The sequence below is a fragment of the Rhipicephalus microplus genome, unplaced genomic scaffold (genome assembly GCF_043290135.1).
Source record: "Rhipicephalus microplus isolate Deutch F79 unplaced genomic scaffold, USDA_Rmic scaffold_26, whole genome shotgun sequence".
NCBI lineage: Eukaryota > Metazoa > Arthropoda > Arachnida > Ixodida > Ixodidae > Rhipicephalus > Rhipicephalus microplus.
Genome location: NW_027464599.1, coordinates 2,005,783 through 2,018,986, shown reverse-complemented (window position 1 = coordinate 2,018,986; position 13,204 = coordinate 2,005,783). Strand labels below are relative to the sequence as shown.

At 47.3% G+C, this 13,204-nt stretch overlaps 1 long non-coding RNA gene across 2 annotated transcripts in view; it reads right to left on the bottom strand.

Moving 5' to 3' along the window:
• LOC142786569 (uncharacterized) overlaps window positions 1-13,204 on the bottom strand; it is a 61,579-nt gene that overhangs the window by 23,834 nt on the left and 24,541 nt on the right. For both annotated transcript variants that reach the window (XR_012889097.1, XR_012889096.1), the window contains exon 2: window positions 12,827-12,910. This is a non-coding gene — a long non-coding RNA (uncharacterized LOC142786569). The remainder of the gene's footprint in view (window positions 1-12,826; window positions 12,911-13,204) is intronic.

Here is a 13,204-nt window from a genome sequence, read left to right as displayed (position 1 = left end):
GTGCAGTTTTTTTCCACTCACTCTCTGCTACTCCATCTGCATCATTTGCTCCGGTTTCTGGGGGGCGAGGATAGGCATAAGCACCCACAGCTATGGCTACAGGTCAGGAAATGAGAGCAGAGAAATAAGACCTCACGGTGCAGACACCAACAGACGCCTGACATCCCCGACTAAAATATGCATTTGTATTTAGAAGAATAGAGACAACAATTAAATGATCCTATCCTGAAGCAGTGGAAATGCAGGCTGATCAGCTCTCAGCTCGAGACTAAGGAACACCTGATCTCCCGAGCTATACTCTGTTTCACAAACTTTTGGCAGTGTTGTGGAAGGTACGGGCGCTCTCTGCTAATCATGGCAGAGCGCACTACACAAGTGTGTTCCTATGCACATATTGTGTCCGTTAATTCGACTGGTGGCCCCATCTGTGTGGCAGTGGGTGTACTATTCTAATTACGTTTTGATTTTTGTGGCAGATGGCACTTGGTACCTTTTTGATACGTTTTTCTTATTGTCAGATGGGATGACCAGGGTTGCCCTACCACAGTGGTTTAGAGGCTAAGGTGCTCTACTGCTGACTCGCAGGTCCCGGGATCGAATCCCGGCTGTGGCGGCTGCATTTTCATTGGAGGCAAAAATGCTCTATATCTGTGTGCTCATATTGAGGTGCATGTTGAAAAACCCCAGGTGATTGAAATTTCCAGAGCCCTCCACTATGGCGTCTCTCACAATCATATGGCGGTTTTGGGACGTTAAACCCCACAATATCAATAAATAAAGGACCAGCATTGCAATAAAAGTGGCACATTCTCTTCTATTTATTATCCTAACCGGTTCCTGTGAGTTCTTGTCACGTTCCACTTTTTTACTTGTTTATGCAGTTTGCATACGAACATCTAATTCAGGCATTGAATCAACAAACGAACGATTGATTGGCTCAAACAATCAGAAGCTTTATTTTCACTTCTCAGTGGTCGCTTGCTTCATTCCTAGCCATACCAGAGCATCAATATCTTCAAGCTTAAACGTCCTGTTTTTTGCTGCTACGAAGTCCTCCACATAGCTGCAAACAAGCTTTACGGGAGTCCATCTGGCAGTGGTTGGGAGGTAAATGCACACGAGGTGATCAGCAACCTCAGCAATGCACTCCACACTTTATAAGTGCCACTGCAGATGGGGTTTCGAGGACCAGCCGACGAACCAGGTCAACGGGCTTTGTGCGTAGACAGGACAGTGCCATCAGTCCACACTCGACTATATGCGTATGACCGGCCTTGACCCACGTTTCGTCGGTGGAAAAGAAAAAGATTGGCCTGCTCTGGCGTCACAGCTCCTCTATTTGGCGCAGATATTGGTGGCGACTCTGGACAATCTGCGTTGCTTCTGTTAGAAGGGCGTTCCAAGAGCGTTTCTGGTTTGTGAAGGCAAGCTTTTTTCAGACCATCTGCACTATCATCCTGGACAGAGTCGGTAGCGTCTCATCCTCTTTGAAACACTGCACCACTTTGGCGATAGCAAACATTTAGCTTTTCTCAGAAAAGCCATGCACCACTCTTAGCAACAGGTGGAGGCCAAAATCATACAACTTTTTCATCCGATCACGACATTTCCCACTAGAACGCTTCTTTGCTGGGAGGACTTTGCTGGCGTCCCACGTCTGTGTTTTCCACTGATACAGCATTTGCTCACTCATTCTGGTCAGTTTGCAGTTCTCCTAATGAGTTCATGCACACTTGCACTATCTCCGCACTTGACGCAAAGCCCTTCAAAAACACTGAAAGCTACCTGCATTGCCAGCTTAGAAAAACGAAGCCCATTCGAAGGATGGCTCATTGGTCAGACATCTTGCACAGACACAACCAACTCTGATGACGTCTTGTTTCTGATAGGCAGCGCATCACCCCGACACAACAACCATCGCAAAGATGCCTTCATGCAGGCTTTCGGTTTAATAGTCTCTGTTGATTAAAACACTCTACACACTTTTAAAAAAACACTCCTAACGATGTTTCTAACTTCTGTGGGTATAGCTTGCAAAATAGAACTGGACAGCTAAAATATTTTAGGGACTATTTGCTGTGCCTCTACAGTCCTGATTGGACGAGAGAGCTGTACCTTTGGCTCCCCTGGCAACAGATTGTGAAACGAAGTATAAGGCATCAGCAGCCACTCGCAGTTTACTGAACTTAGAAGAGGCCACTCACAGACCTTCGCCGACCGATTTCCTGGCAAATGCGCCCACGTGTCTAGACAGAGGGACAGTATTGAAAAAAGGTGGGGGTGGTAGTTTGAGGATAGACGATCTTAACAAGGGTGCTACTATGTCAATGCAACCAAAGTCTGTAGAGTCGTGAAAGTGAGGAATTAACCACTGAGCCACCCTGGACAAGCTGGCAGACTGGTCTGGTAATGTTGCGGCTTCTTGGGCCCCAACCTAGCCTTCGTCAGACTTGGTTTCTCCATTTCTCCCCCTTTCAGAATAATAAAGTCTATTTTTCCTCCTCCTGTTGAGTCATGCACCTCAGGGCTTACCATCAAGTTTTGCGTCCATCCATCTGTAAAGTGCCAAGAGTGAAGCCAGGAAGGGAGGTACATGGCTTACGCTTAGCGATATTAGAGTTCATTGCTATATTATACGCGAGAAACGAGTGGCTAACACTGCAGGCTATTCACGAAATGTATTTGCTAGAGTGGTTACATGCTACATGCTACATGCAGGCTGCTGGAATGCATATCGTCGTCGCGCACCTGCGTGTGCACATGACAAAGAGGACAAAAGTCGCTTGCTTCTCGAGCTCGGAGCCGGACTGGCTGCGCTGCAACCTTTCTTGAAATATATTTTGTGAATGGCCTGCAACAAAAGTGACTCGTTGCTCACGTAACGAATTTGGTGGAGGTGCGTGGTATTCACAAAATATAATTGCAAGAGCAGTTGCAACGCTGGCCAGAGTGGCTCCTAGCTCGAGCACCAAGGCACCTTCCTCCCTCTCGTCGGGCGCACGCCCGCGTCTCGACAGTATGCATTCTGGCAGCCTACACGTAGTAATATATGTATATATATATATATATATATATATATATATATATATATATATTTATATATATATATATATATATATATATATATATATATATATATATATATGTATATATATATATACAGAAGAATAACTTCGGTTGCCGCAAGGTTATAAATATGAAAGTAGGTGCGCTTTCACATAACAACTGTTTATTGTGCCGACGTTTCGACGAGAACCCCGTCTTTTGCGTGCGTATTATACCTTGAAAAAGACGGGGTTCTCGTCAAAACGTCGGCACAATAAACAGTTGTTATGTGAAAGCGCATCTACTTTCATATATATATATATATATGTATATATATATATATATATATATATTCATGAAGAGCAATAAGAGACAACGCCTGTTCAGTAGGCCGGCTGTTCTTATTCTGCTCTTTGTCTTTTTTCTCTACATGCTAGCTGAGCGTGAGCCCGTGCCCGAGCCCCGCTCAGTCTTCCTTACACTCGGCTCCGCTGCGAGCATGCAATCCGACCGAAATTGACTCTCTGGTGGCGTTGACCATCGCTTCAAAGGTGGCATCATTCAGAGGTCTTGAGCTCTGAACTACCAAAGATAGAAGAAATGCCTCTAGCAGGCGACATTGGCTGCCTCAAGGAGGCTGGTCACACTTAACTGCGAACCATGCCTCAAGCAGTCAGCTTTGGCGTTTGCATGCTGGATGGCCTCCTGATGAAAAGCTTTCTGAATGGTGACACTAGCTGTAGCACTGCGGTCGGTATCAGCGACAAGGTCTCAGCAGGGCCACATGCTGAGTATCCCGAAAAGGCATTGTTAGCGGAATGGTTCCTGGCGGACAGCATTGCCAGTGCCATGGTGGACAATCAAGCTTCCGCCCGGCTGCATCCTCATTGGACACTACTTTGCCATTAAATGCACATAATATATCTTCGATGTCAGCAGCAATGTTACTATCTTTTCAGCATTCATCAATGAGCAATTCTTGAACAAGACGGATGGTCACTGCAAAGATGTGGGGATTGTTGAATATGAAGCTATTGTTGAGGCGGCCTTGTTGTGGATCACATTGTCGTCAGGTAAAATGTAACTTTGCATGTGGACAGCCTTCCCACGCCCGGCCAATGACTGTGGTGACGGTCCAGCTTATTGCGAGGGAGCTGACGCCATCACACTGTCGGCCGATGCGTTCAAGCACTCTCGCACTGGCCTGCTTGGACGCAGGCTCACCAACTGTTGTGACTTGGAGACAGATTTGGTCAGTGTAAGTTCGAAAGTGGGACACAAAGGAGAGTTTGGGTCCTCTGCAGCGAAACCCGCCTTTCGGCCTTTTTCGGTGTTTGTCGTGGGGTGTTCCGGGAAGCTTACTCGAAGGTGTTGACTAGACACAGATGTACAGTCATGGCACTGCCCCTCAGGAACTCTGTATCTGTGAGACAGAACGCTGGTGCATGGTGCAGCTGTAGCGTCGGGATGCGCCCAATCTTTGTCAACGAGGGAGAGAAGTGTGGTAGAGGCCTTAGTGCTACTGTCTATGCTGTGCATCTCACAGCTGGTGTCCGCAATTGACAATGAGTTAGTGAAGGCGTAGTTGCAGTTAGTGAAAAGTGGGCGAAACAGACTGGTCAACTTATAGCGCACTATTCTGACCAAGATCGCTGCCTCACAACCTGGTAGCCATGCCAGGCCTTGGCAGCTCTGCGAAGGCTGTCGATGGCAACTGCCTATTTCCAATATTCCAGCCAGGCATGGAGAGTGCCAAGTGCGTCCACTGTCTCGAGCCACCCAAAGACGTCCTCCTGGATTCTGAAGTACAATGTCAAAATGCGCCCTGCCGCGGTGGTCTAGTGGCTAAGGTACTCGGCTGCTGACCCGCAGGTCGCGGGCTCGAATCCCGACTGCGGCCGCTGCATTTCCGATGGAGGCGTAAATGTTATAGGCCCGTGTGCTCAGATTTGGGTGCACGTTAAAGAACCCCAGGTGGTCAAAATTTCCGGAGCCCTCCACTACGGAGTCTCTCATAATCATATGGTGGTTTTGGGAATTTAAACACTACAAATCAATCAAATCAATCAATCAATGTTAAAATGCGTGGAGCCGGCGATGGCAGGACGGCGGTTGAAATTCCCAAGTGTGCCCACGCCAAGCAGCCCAGTTGCTCCGATAGCTCCGTGAGAGAATGCTAGAGCGCACGGCGGGTCTCAGGTGAGCTGGCCTCAAGAATTTGTGCGATGGCAGCAGTTAACAAGATCTTGCTTGCGCACAGTGCTGGTAAGGTGGCTAGATGAAACCTGGAGCTCAACTCTATCAAGTGATTAGTTGTGACCCGGAAAAAGCTCGGCAGGGCTTTCTGGCGAACCGCGTGCAGAGCCAGGGGTGAATGTAAACATTTGACAGATGTCTGTCTGCTTGGGTATGAAAACTGGAAAATAATTTAAACTCCAAGCAAAAGTATGTAAAGAAACACGACATTTCGGCACCGACTTGGTTCCTTCCTCAAAGGCGACTGTGCCTACGTAGCGGCGCTGTCTTCAAAGCACTCGCGGGGCGGTTCATGACCCCTCTCTCAATCTCCCGTTTTGCCGTGGAGCGCAGTCCGTGTGTATACACTGGGGGAAGGGTTCCAAGAGAGCGGTTGATGTTATGGGAAGTTCGCTGTATATGCTATGACTCAAGCAGTAACCTTCTCCTCCCGTTAGTCTCGCTTTCAAGGATGGTCATTGTGTCGAAATTTATCGGGTGTCCAACGTCTTCGCATGCTTGGCGACAGCACTGCGCTTTTTGTAGAGTTTCCGCACGTCGTTGGCGTGTTGTTCGAGTCGTTCCGGTAGGTTTTTTTGTATCGCCTATATACAAAAAAGGGCGCTCAGCACACGGAAATTCGTAAGTTACACCGGGGATCCTGTCCATCGTTGGCAGGTCCTTTGGGCGGGGAAGGAGGCGGCCCAGCATACATGAAGTGTGCGATGCGAACCCCCCCCCCCTTTTTTTTGAATACCCGTGCCAACATCTCGCTGGTTCCCTGGACGTATGGGACAGGTATGCGTTTCGGAGGGCTGGCTGATTGGGTTTTTCGTATGCTCTGTTGCTCTGCGTGGCAGCTCGAAGGAAGCTTTTTGGGTATCCAATTTTTCTGAAGTCCGCATTACGCGGGCCTCTACTTTCTTTCGCTCTGTGTCATTAGAGCTTATGTTCTTGGCTCTCCGAAATAACGTGGTCACAACCGAGGCTTTATGGCAGGCGGGCATGAGAAAAGGGCAGGCATAGGAATAGTCTCCCAACCACTTGGCTGGTAATTTGCCTTGAGGCTACCCGGTTTCGCTCTGGTTTTTGAAGCTGAGCTGTCATCATGGCAATGCGAAAACTTCCGATGAATGAGAACAAGGCGGTAATAATTACTGATTCGTTTTCGGTATGCACAACTCTTACAACTTCTCATAACTCTCGTGCTATAATGACGTTACGATCTTTGGTTCCGTCTCATCTGAAGTGCCTGAAGTTAGTATGGGTCCCACATCACTGAGGATTAACATTAAATTAAATGGCCGGCGCTTTAGCCCGCTTAAGGCTAGACCTCTCAATAGTTCAGGTTTCCCCGGTGGTAGAATACTTCGCTACAATTAAGTACAGAAGATTAGCTATTCACACAGATAGAATGGAAGCAAGTGTACGAAATAGAATCATCTAAAATATCCATGGATGTTGCAGCGAAGCAATTCTCAACAATCAGAAGTGACGATCCACAGATTTTGATGCCCCATCCCCCTATCAAACATTTAGCTGTACAGGGCTCCTCTGACGATATCATCCCTCAGCCGATTCTGCGGAGAACTGGAAAATATTACGCATTACTTTTTGCGATGTTCAAGATACTCTCGTATTCCAAGACGACTTCTCATTACTCTTTTTTAAATTAGGCTTAACCTCATCGGAGGAAAATATTTTGAAGCTTCAGTGCCTCAGGCTTGGGATACTGCCACAGGGATGCCTTTGATACCATGTGTAATTTCATTAAAACTACTCAACAAGTACCATTTTAATCCGGTATTTAGAATTCTTCGAAATTTCAATGAGGTAGTACCTAAGTTTTCAAAAATTGTTTCCAATAAATTAGTACGACAGTATGAAATACAAGCTCAAAAGCATGATACTTGTAGTTTAAATTAAATATATTACATACTATTGCCATTTTTTAAATTTTTTTATTCTCCTATTATACCTAAAATTAAAAGTCTCAACCTCGCATTCATGGCCAATCCACCAAAATGGGTTCGAGCATTGTGTCTCATTTCTCCCTAACAATAGCGCACTTGCGAACTACTGACATGGACATTCCTGCGTTTACTACACTTCGAAGTGGACAACTGCTCTCCGGCTCGCCTTCAACCACGGACCGCGTACAAACAAGCTTCCACGTCCGCTCCGCACTACGACTGCAGTGAGGCCATTACCCGAAGCTTCTCCTTGATCGCTCAAGAAATCAAGACATCTGGGTTTGGCGACGCCTCCCTTGGATCGTTCAACAAGACCTAGATTACATGTTTTCACGTATTTAAAGATGACCCTACCAGCTGGGTAAGCGTGATAACTCGGTTGCCATTAAATACTCGTGGAGTGACACGATCTAGAAGTCCATCGCTGAAGAACGTTTGCGAGGATCTGCCTAAGCATGTCATCATTTTCAAAGCAGCGCATACGCTACATGGGCAACATAGAGCGCGACGCTGATGTCAACGTTTGCGGTCAAGCCGGCAAGGTGCAACTAAGAATGTCGCGACTCACATCTACGACACGCTGGTACTTCCACACCCCTGCAATATACAATGAACCTCCTCTGCAGCCTGCAGTACATCAGCGACGGGATCCATGACTCGACGCACACAGCCGTCTTGTCATCCTACACCCACCCATTCGAAACCTTCCCTTTCGTACGCCAGACAATCGGGTTGCAGGACACGTCTCATCGCCGAGCAGCTACAGTTTGTCCAACGAAGTCGCCTTCACCTGGACGTGGATGCTATGTGTGTGGGAGCATCAGGCATGGGTATAAAAGCTGCACACAAAGCCAACCTCAAGTCATGCAATCTAAAGCACGCCCACTGCTCACCCTCATGGTTCACACTGACAGCATTTGTGCACTGACGGCTGTCGTCGAGCGCAGCATAAATCATTGCTTCATCGCCACACCCCAGAACACCTTCATCCCTGGACTGAGCCACCACTGCGGGGCCTTTGTGGCAACGTACTACCAGGTCGGTGCCCTGAACCTGTGGCTGACATCGAGGCCCGATGCAAGTTCTTGTACTCGGTGCCCATCTTCGACGACCTGCCCAGAGACATGGTCTTAGGGGCCAACTACATTCTCTCCGGCGAAGTGCTGCTCACGGTTAAAAGAAGCAGTATCAACCTCCATTCTGTGGCTTTAAGTGTGCCTCCCACTCAACCTCAAGGTGAGCTGACGACGCTACTTGCATATACGGCTGTACTCAAGTGGCACGCATCGCTCTTCGCTGATACTACTTATCAGCTTTTCGAAACTAGCGTGCTGGCATCATATTACTACCGACAATGACCTGCCGCTGTCCATACTGTTACGTGAATATGCCGAATGAGAGCGGATTGTAATTGACTAGCAGGCGCAGGAAATGCCTGCCGCAAACATTATCAGACAATCTTATAGCCCATGGGCAGCATCTGTTGTCCTGGTCCGAAAAAGGACAGCAATATCTGATTTTGTGTCAACTTCCGAAAGCTGAAAAAGCACAGTATACCAGACTCGTACCCCCTGACACCAATTGACGATGCTATTGGCGCTGTACAAAACGTGAGGGTTTTTCCCTCACTAGACTTGAAAGCAGGGTATTTACAGATCAACGTGGTCGAAGAAGATAAGTTTAAGACAGTGTTCTGAACATCATCTAGCCTGTACGTGTTTAACCGAATGCGGTTCGGTCTGCCAACTGCCCCAAGCACATTTCAGCGTGCTATGAACACAGTGTTGGGCACACGGAGAGACTGTGCATACATTGTTTATCTCGACGACATTATAGTCATCGGGAAAACAAAAAAAACAACATCTACAAAATCTCGATACAAATCTGCAGAGGCTGCGTAACACCGGCTTTTGTCACAACTGCCACCAGTGCCACTTCGGGTTGACTACGATATCTTCCCTGACAAGTTTTCTGGGGCTGATTTTGCAGGCCACAACCACTGTCTTTAAGTGCTACGCACTCTATGCGTTCATTTGACTTGGTGACAGCTCAGTTACATGCTTCACCTTTTTGACTGTATTTTTGACGTGCTTCATCTTTCGCGTTGTGCTTGCGTGTGCAGTTTGGTCTAGCTTCCATATGCAACCATGGCGTATCTTTGCCATCTGCCGATATTATTGCGATGGTACTGACCATGAGAACTGTTTGCATTGGGCACTGCTTCAAGACAACGACCTCAACTGGCGAATGTCGCGCAAGTGAGTTCGGTGCAGCGATGGACATTTCAGGGGAGAGCGGGAGGCCTTCGCGTATTGACGGCACAAACTGAGAACTCTGTCTCACGCGTTTGTGAAGTTGAGCGCATCGTGACCCAACTGGCTGCTATACAGACAACGATGCAGGACCGAAATGATCGTATTTTCACCGAAGCGACCTATAAGCAGGACACTGCTCACCAACACAACGCTGCATGCCAAGCACATATCCATAGGACAATCGTTAACCCGCAAGTCATACTTGTTTGCATCAGCACACTGTGAGTTAAAAAGCAATTGAGCGAAAACCCGCTCGATTTCCCTGCACTGTTTGCAACCGTTGTAGTTTAAGTGTGATTAGCGGGATGCTCCGGTGAGTGCACTGTCTACTGAAAGTGTATACTGGTCGTGACTTGTTCATTGTTGTGCTGGAGAAGATGTGCCAAGAAGTATGAACAAGAGTGCATAAGTATCTAAGCGTACTGTACTCACTAAACAGCAATAGACACTATATATCGATGTGCAATGAACATTGAGCTGCTTCTGTGAACACCCGTTTCACTTTGGTGTGTTATACCGATTCCTATATCAAAGGCATCAATCACATTTTTCGATCCGCGTTTGGTCTCTTTCCACCGGTTGCATGAATATCCACAACACTGGTCGGTGGAGGGAATGACGATTCTGCTGATGACGAAAGTCGAGAATTGCAACAGCTTACGGTTTTTGCAGGCTTCACCAAGCTTAGTTCTTTAATAGAACAAATGCCTTATAGGTCTTGTATAAAATGCACACTTTTTTCCTGTTCTTAAGAGTGGCGGCGGACGCCGCGCTCATGTTGCTGCGTCGTTAGCAGGCAGGCATGCAGGCAAGCGAACACACCATTCGCAGTGCCACCGGGTGTCTGTTCGAACGCGAGGGAAGAAAAAAGGCAAAAATTAGTTTCTGGTAAGACGTAAAGCTGCTTTGAGTGTGTAAAATATAATTTCAAGTTATACATCTATGTCTTCAAGCTAATTAAATGCACCTGCAAGGATTTCTCGTTCTACCAGTAGGGTGACCACATTGCTGTTGGGTGACGCTGGCAGTAATTTTTTGCCGACTTTCATTATCAAGTTAAAACTATAACTTCTTTTTTACGGACAAAAGCCTGTTTGTCCCTGCCGATGTGATGAACTATCTTCTCATCAATTCCAAAAATTTTTCTGAGTCGTAGACAGTCCTTTTAAATTGTCTTGAAAAAAACTTTGACTCAATCAATGTGCGCAGCATTGTCTACAGTCAAGCCCACATATAACGGCCCCACTTAAAACGAAATTTCGCTTAAAACGAACAATATCCGCGTTACCGTGAAAATATACATTGGTTCAATGGCACAAAATCGCACTTAGAACGAACGTCTCCGAGCGCCGCTGATCGGTTACAGCGAACTGAATCAGCGGTCTGCCGACTTCCTGGTAAACCAATTTCGACCACCGATCAAGCATCGGCAAGATGCCCATACATTCTTATTGCTAAGCACCGACCCTGCCTCCACGCCCCTCTAGTTACCGCTCTCCCCGACCGCTTTTGTTAAGCATCCCTCCATCCTTTGTCTCGCCAGCTAGTCTGAGCATTCCGCATCACCAGACGAGGCACGTGTTTTTACACTGCCGCCGACCTTTCGAAGACCAGTCGACCATCTACCCCGTTTTTGATCGCTGGTACTGTCGTTCACGTCGGCGGCCTGGAGTGACCAGACCATTTGTCAACATCATCGGCAACCAACTGTGTCCGATAGTCTGCGTCAAGTGCATGCGCGTACGCTACCACACCGACTTTGATCATTTGCAATTCGTTTCGTGTTTAGGACTTGTTCTCGCTCACTTCGCACTCAACTCAGCGTGCATTCCGCGCGCGTGCGGAATCGCGAAAATCGCTGTTAATTTGCGCAGAACGAATCACAAAATATCGAAGTCCGTGAGGCCACGCAAACCCGCAGGTGCAACGAAACGATTTTTTGACCGCCACCGCCGATTCTTCGAACACCGCCGAGCGCACCAATTCAGGCGGCCATGCACTCTTTTCAAGTTTTTCTATGTGGGAGTTTCGCGGACCTTTCAAGCAAGCTACCCAACCTGCCTCCTTCCCGTGTGTTTTGGTTTTCAAAGTCGCCCTCCCACCGCATCCTCCCCTCTCTTTATCGCAACTTTTTGCCCTTCTTTCACAAGTCTACTCTTTTCTCTTGATCACAACCCCTTAGCCCGTCTCCCCCACTACTCGACGCCCGCCACGCTGGCTCGAATTAGTTTCGTTTTCTGAGTGGAAACAAGCCAGAGCTGTTCCACACGTTCTGGCATGTGTGTCGCGTGTGTGCGTCTTGCTCGCTCTTGGTGTGCGTGTGTGGTTATAATGGCCGACGGAAGGACTAGCACGCTTTTTTTTCCTGCCGCTCAAGAAAACGTCAAAAGTGTGACCGCTTGGTTTGAGCGTAATCCGCGCGTTAGGTGCCGCGTTGCAGAGCACTTGCTCATAGCTGTTGGCCATCTGGCAGCCACTTCGCCGCTTCAGGCAACCCGGTATTCAGCTGTGGAGAAAGTGAATATTTCCTGGGCGGTGGTGATGGCTACATGCACCTAAAACTGTTTTCGTGAGACTGACTTCGTTGCCGTCGAGCCCGATGCCAAGCCTGAAGCTTCCGAACAGGACCCCTGCGGTGACGATTTGTGGCAGCGCATCACCGACTCCTGCCTAGAAGAGCGAGACATTTGTTGCGATGGTTTAATTACAGCCGAAGATGATGCCGACACTGCGGAACCTTGCACGGATTAGGGCATTGTGAATGAAGTACGTAGCGAGCGCAGTTTGGAGGAATCGGATTGCGAGAACGACGAAACTTTGGAGTCAGTGCCTCATGCAGCTTATGCCACAGGTCTCGACGAACAAGTACCCTGCCGTTTTAAATAAACTCAAGACCGCCCTTATCACTTCTGAAATTCGAAACACGTACATCACGGACTTTTTGGGGCATAAAGAGTTTGTGTTTTCACTCACAACTTTTTTTTAAAAGCTGTGTTTAATTTACTACGAACTTCGGGATACAGCGAACGAATGCCGCGTCACGCTCAGGTTCGTTATAAGCGGGCTCGATTGTATGTAGTTTACATTAACACGCTGAGTAGCAAAAACCCGACCTCAAAAGGAACACATAAACAGGATGGGTGCCCTTGCTTCTGTAGACATACTTTACGTCTTATTATGACTATGAAGAAACCTCGCCTTACCAATTTTATTAACAAACACTAGCCTTACCACTAATAGTAACTGAAGGTAACTTACCGGTGAAAGCACTTTAACATTGAGCTTGTGCAAGACATGGCGATTGAAAGCTTTGAAAAGCCCACTTGAACGGCAACCGGGTACCTGAAGGAGAACACGTACACACAACTGAAACACTTCTATCAAAACCATTAATCAAGCTCCTTGCGATGGGTGTTCAAAACAGTTAACTCCATGCAGGTGGCACGTCAATGGTCTCACATAGCCTTAATTCTGTAACTGGAGTATCAAAACACAGCCTCACGCAAAATTAACTTTTAACCACGTTTCATTACTTACTGTGAACCTTGCTATATTTAAAACATTATAGCATGCCTTTTGAATCGAAACTTAAATATTAAGGAGAGATGCGATTTGAAAAAACAAACAAAAAGTTGC